The sequence below is a fragment of the Carlito syrichta genome, unplaced genomic scaffold (assembly GCF_000164805.1).
Source record: "Carlito syrichta isolate Samal-C Ts95f unplaced genomic scaffold, Tarsius_syrichta-2.0.1 Scaffold303113, whole genome shotgun sequence".
NCBI lineage: Eukaryota > Metazoa > Chordata > Mammalia > Primates > Tarsiidae > Carlito > Carlito syrichta.
This window is the reverse complement of record NW_007247209.1, coordinates 206,712-212,942: the sequence shown is the minus strand read 5'-3', so window position 1 is coordinate 212,942 and position 6,231 is coordinate 206,712.

Here is a 6,231-nt window from a genome sequence, read left to right as displayed (position 1 = left end):
CAACCTGCTGGGCTCCAGCGATCCTTCCGCCTCAGCCTTCTGAGTAGCCGAAATTACAGGTGCGCACTACCACGCCCGGCTGATTTTTTGATTTATTGTAGAGATGAGGTCTCGCTGCCCAGGCGGGTCTCGAGCAATCTACTCACCTCAGCCTTCCAAAGGCGCGGGATTACAGGCTGAGCCACTGACCCTGGCTTGTCGTGATCTTTTTATTGTAAAATACACTTGCATCATTTTTTTTTTTAGTTGGATCTTACTCTGTCGCCTAGACTGAAGTGCAGTGGCACACTCACAGCCACCGCAACCTCATTCCAGCTTCCAAGTAGCTGGAACCACAGGCACGCACCACCACGCCCGGCTGATTTTTTTATTTATTGTAGAGACAAATTCTCACTATGTTGCTCAGGCTGGTCTCGAACCCCTGGGCTCAGGCAATCCTCTCATCTGAGGGGATTACAAAGTGCTGGGATTGCAGGTGTGAGCCACCGCACCTGGCTATAACATAACATTTACCATCTTAACCATTTTTAAGTGTACAATTCAGAGGTATTACATACATTCACATTGTTGTGTAACAGATCTCTAGAACTTTTTTACCTTGCAAAAAAGAAAACTCTGTGGATTAAACACTAACTCCCCATTCCTCCTTCCCCCCAGTCCCTGGCACCCACCATTCCACTTTCTGTCTCTGTGAATTGACTACTCTAGGAACCTCATATAAGTGGAATCGTGTAGTATTTGTCTTTTTTGTGAACTTGTTTCACTAAGTATAAAAGTCCATGTTGTAGCATTTGTCAGAATTTCCTTCCTTTTAAGACTGAATAATATTCCATTTTATGTACATACTACATTTTATTTATTCATTCATCCACTGATAAACACTTGGGCTGCTTCCACCTTTTGGCTATTTGAATAATGCTGCTATGAACATGGGTGTACAATATCTCTTTGAGATCCTATTTTTTCTTTTTCTTTTTGAGTCAGATTCTCACTCCGTCTCCCAGGCTGGAGGGTAATGGCACACTCACGGCCACCCCAAGCGTTGACCTGCGGGGCTCTGACAATCCTTCTGCCTCAGCCTTCCAAGTAGCCAAACTACAGGCATGCACTACCACGCTCAGCTAATTTTTTTTATTTTTTGTAAAGATGAGGTCTTGTCAAGGTGTCTGGGCTAGTCTCGAACCTGCAGGCTCAGGAAATCCACTCACCTCAGCCTCCCAAAGTGCTGGGATTACAGGCTGAGCCACTGAGCCCGGCCGAGATCCTGTTTTCAATTCTTTGGGGTCTATATCCAGAAGTGGAATTTGCTGGATCATATGGGAATTCTGTGTTTAATATTTTCAGGAACCAGCATACTGTTTTTTACAGTACCTACACTATTTTACATTCCCATCAGCAGTGCACAAAAGTTCTAATTTCTCCATATTCTCACCAGCACCTGTTATTTTCATGGCTCCTGTAATTTTAAAAAGAATCTATATTTTCATATTGTTGGACACAGTTTTATATCTATATATGTCCATGCTGTCAAGCTTGTTAACCATCTTTTTCAAATCCATATCCTTATGGACGTTTTTTTCTATTTGATTCATCACTTATTGAGAGGGTTGTTTAAACAAGTCTCTCACTGGCCCAGCACAGTGACTCATGCCTGTGATCCTAGCACTTTGGGAGGCCCAACTGGGCAGATTGCTTGAGTCCAGGAGTTTGAGACCAACCTGGCCAACTTAACAAAAACTCGTCTCTAAACAAAACAAAACAAAACCCCAAAACGTGGATGTGGTAACATGTGCCTGTAGTCCCAGATACTCAGGATGCTGAGGTGGAAGGATCACCTGAGCTCAGGAGGTCAGGGCTACCATGAGCCATGATCATCAAGATCGTGCCACTCTACTGCAGCCTGGACAATATAGTGAGACCTCAATTTAAGAAAAAGAAAGTCTCCCATGTACTAAGATGAACAATGGTAGTTTTCCCCTGGCATATATTTTTTTTCATCCTTTGCCTTTAAATCTCTGAATTCTTATATTTTAGCTGTGTCCCTTGTAAACTTTGAGTAAGTAGTGTTTTTTACCTGGAGAGTTTATTCCCTTTGGATATGTTATACTATCTTATCAAGTTCTATTTTTCCCACTTTTTGTTTCTTTTCAGTCTCATTTTTTGTGGTCTTGTTTTGGAGGAAAAAAAATGTTCTTATCTTTCTCTTATTTAGTTTTCCTAGAGCTGTCTAGTTTAAATAAAAATTATTATCAATTTAACCATTATATGATTGTTATTTTAATGGTTACCATAGCTTTAACACTGGTATTTTACAAAGTATAAGATTAATCAATGTATTTAACTTTCTTAAAACAATTTGACAATCTCACTTAATATGCTATATTGTCCAACGTTCTAGTTTCATCCTGTTTCTTAATTCACACATCAAGTATTCTGTTGTTGTTTAGCACCCAAGGTTTGTCACAATTTTTCTACATACTTACCAAGATATCTTCATCATTCCTTCTTCCATCTGGGATCCTCTCCTTCTTTCTAAAGTTGATCCTTTAGAATTTCCTTTAAGGTACACAAGATGCACCAAGCAGAATTTTCTGGAAATAACCATAGAAGCTCACTAAGGGTTGCCTGGATAATGAGTTAGTTAAAAGCACCTCCGCACCCACTCAACTTGCCTTCTTTCAAGGGTGAAGTGATGCAAGCCTGACATCCCATGGGACCCAGGTGCTGGGACGCCGGCTTTCCCAGACAGCAACTTATAACAGCTGGCATCCCAAATCCCAATCCTGCAGTCAAGCCTAGTCATCCCCATCCTAACATGGATTTTTTTTTGCCTTAGAAGGGGAGCAAAAGAGGTTGGCACTTCTCCTTTGGAAGGTGAACTGGCTCTGTGTGTAAGTAGAACAATGCAAGGGGTGGGGTTGCTGGCCCTCCATTTTTGGATCTCTTGTTGCCACTTGTCATGTAAACTTTCCTGATGAAGCTTATTCCTTAACCCATACTGTGTTCTGCTGGAAATCATCTAAGTTATGTTTTGTGGCAATTGGTGACCACCAAGAGACCCACTTTTTTGATAGTGCCTTTTAGTCATAAACTTTGTCATGGCATTTTGTCATAATTTCTTTCTTTTCTTTCTTTTTCTTTTTAAAATCAAGGTCTCACTCTGTACCCAGGCTGGAGTTGTAGTGGTACCATCATGGCTTGTGGCCTTGACCTTCTGGATTCAGCATTCCTTCTGACTCAGCCACCCAAGTAGCTGGGACTACAGACACACACGCCCAACTTATTTTTTTGTAGCGAAAGGTTTTGATTTGTTGCCCAGGCTGGTCTCAAACTCCTGAGCTCAAGTAATCCTTCCATCTTGGTCTCCTAAAGTGTTGGGAATATAGGTATGAGCTATATGATTGTTATTTTAATGGTTACCATAGCTTTAACACTGGTATTTTACAAAGTATAAGATTAATCAATGTAGCCGGGCTCAGTGGCTCAGCCTGTAATCCCGCGCCTTTGGGAGGCTGAGGTGAGTGGATTGCCTGAGCCCACGGGTTCGAGACCCGCCTGGGCAGCGAGACCTCATCTCCACAATAAAGCAAAAAATCAGCCGGGCGTGGTAGTGCATGCCTGTAATTCCGGCTACTTGGAAGGCTGAGGCGGAAGGATCGCCGGAGCCCAGCAGGTCGAGGCTGCGGTGGCCGGGAGCGGCCACTGTACTCCAGTCTGGGCGACAGAGTGAGACTCGAACTCAAAAAAAAAAAAGATTAATCAATGTAGTTAACTTTCTTAAAACAGATTGATAAGCAGGTACCCTTATCAATGAGGTATGCCCCCTTCTTCCCCAGTCAGATTTTTGTCAATTTCTGAAAGGCAGTGTAGAATTCTATGGTAACAATCGATTTCTTAAACCACATTGAAGATACCATTCTAGTACATTCTGGCATCCATTGATGCTGTTGAGAAGACAGCTTTCAGTTACATTTGTTCCCTGTGTTGAACTCTCTTCTTCCTCCAGCTGCTTTTAAAATATTTTTTTGCTTGGTGTTCTGTAGTCTCACTGTGATATGCTGAGGCATGCATTACTTTAAATCTTGCTCAGGATTCACTGAGATACCTGGATTTCCAACTCTGGAAAAATTTAATATCTCCTTTACTATTGCTTTCTCCCTTCTCTGTTGAGTCCCTTCTTGAACTCCAGAGTAGATGCTCATTAGACTTCCTACTCCAGCCACCATGTTTTCACTTCTCGCCCATATTTTCTGTCTGTCTCTGTCTCTTTGTGCTGCAGTTAGCACAATTTCTCTAGCACTGTCTTTAAGTCCACAACCAATTCCCTCTTCAGATGTATCTAATATAGCGGTCCCCAACCTTTTTTGGCATCAATGTGAGAAGCAAACTAACCTGTCTAAAACCAAAGAATGGACACCGAGATGCAGAGTGCAGCAGAAGCGAGACTTATAATGGCGGTCTTGTAAGATCAGGTGTCTGGTAGGCAGGCATACCCGGAATGGTTACAGGAAGCAATTTATCCCCTAGTGTGCATGTCCTTTCCAAGTCATTTCCTTATTGGCTGAGTACTTTGGGGTGTACAATCTTCCAGAAGGTCACCTGAGTTTCATTTTTCCCTTATTAGGAAGCTGAATTGAATAAAGTGGTGTATGCCTTCTCCATTGGTGGATTTGTAGGGCATTTGTCAGAACCCGATTGTTTCCTTGGCCCCTTTGGCCATTAGTTCTGGTGGGTTTTCTTGGCAGGGGCTGTCTAGGGGGATGGGGTGTTCATGTTACTCAACTCCTCCCTCTTTTCCTGCCTGAAAAAGGCCTGCCAATGTCTTGAGGAGGGAAAAGAACCAGGAAGTAAAAAGAACAAAAGACTGATGACCAGTCATTATTTTAAGAAGTTGGGGTGGTGTTCCTGGGTTTTCTGGGAAAGTGTACTTTCTGGGGTTGCCATATCTGCAAGCTAATTAAGTAAGCTTTGTGAAGCAATCCTTTGAAAAAGAATCATTTAGGATATTTTTCTTACATCAGGGACCAGTTTCACGGAATTTTCCTGCCCCCCTTTTAATTTTTATTTAAAATTGTGGGGTACAATTCAGGGCTAGGTATACAAATATTCACCGTGCAGGTACCCTTATCAATGAGGTATGCCCCCTCCTTCCCCAGGCAGATATTGACTACTGTCAATCCCACCTCTCTACCCACCCACTGCCCTCCCCGCAGTTTCCCGACACTTTCAATCTTTTTCTTATAGTAATATGGTAGTTGTTGAAGGTCCACTTATGAGTGAGAACATGTAATACTCAGCTCTATGTTTCTGTGAGAGATCACTCAGTATTATAAACTAATTCCATCCAGGTTGCCGCAAAGTTCATGATTTTGTTCTTTATGACCGTGTAGTATTCCATTGTGTATATGTACCACATTTTTTTTTTTTTTTTTAATGTTGGAGTCTCACTCCTTCACCCAGGCCGGAGTGCAGTGGCTGGAGTACAGTTCCGGCGACTTGGAAGACTGAAGTGGAAGGATTGCCGGAGCCTAGCAGGTCAAGGCTACTATAGCCGTGAGTGTTCCACTGCACTCCAGCCTAGGCGATGGAATGAGACTCCAACAACAATAAAAAAGATTCTTATAAGGAGAGTGCAACCTAGATCCCTCACATGTGCAGTTCTCAATAGGGTTCACACTCCTATGAGAATCTAATGTTGCCACTGATCTGACAGGAGGTGGAACTCGGGTGATAATGAGAGTGATGGGAAGTGGCTGTCAGTACAGATGAAGTTTCATTCCCTGCTCCCCCACCCTGCTGCTCATCTCCTACTGTGTGGTTCCTAACAGGGAAGTTGGGGACCCCTGATCTAATACTCTTTTAAAGAACAATCTTTCTGTTTTCCTTTTTGATTTGACCATGGGAAAGGGACAATCTTCTCACTGCATCCATTTAGTATTTTTTTTCAACCACCATTTTCAAAGATGTCCTTTTCACATAACTAAGAAATGTCAGCCACAGAAGGGATCTCAGCTGGGGGAGGTGGTGAAAGTGTTAGAGTTTGCAGAAAAGTCCATCCTTCTTTGATCTTCTAAGAGCAATTCAGATTCCTATGTGGAAAATAGAGAGAGGCAAGTTCCCAGAGAGACAAAGGGCAGAGCAGCCTGGAGTTTGCCTCTCCGTCAGGACACCGCCTTCTCTGAGGCTGCCAGCAGCCTTCTTTGGGTCCCCTGGCTTTGTAAAAAGTGGTGC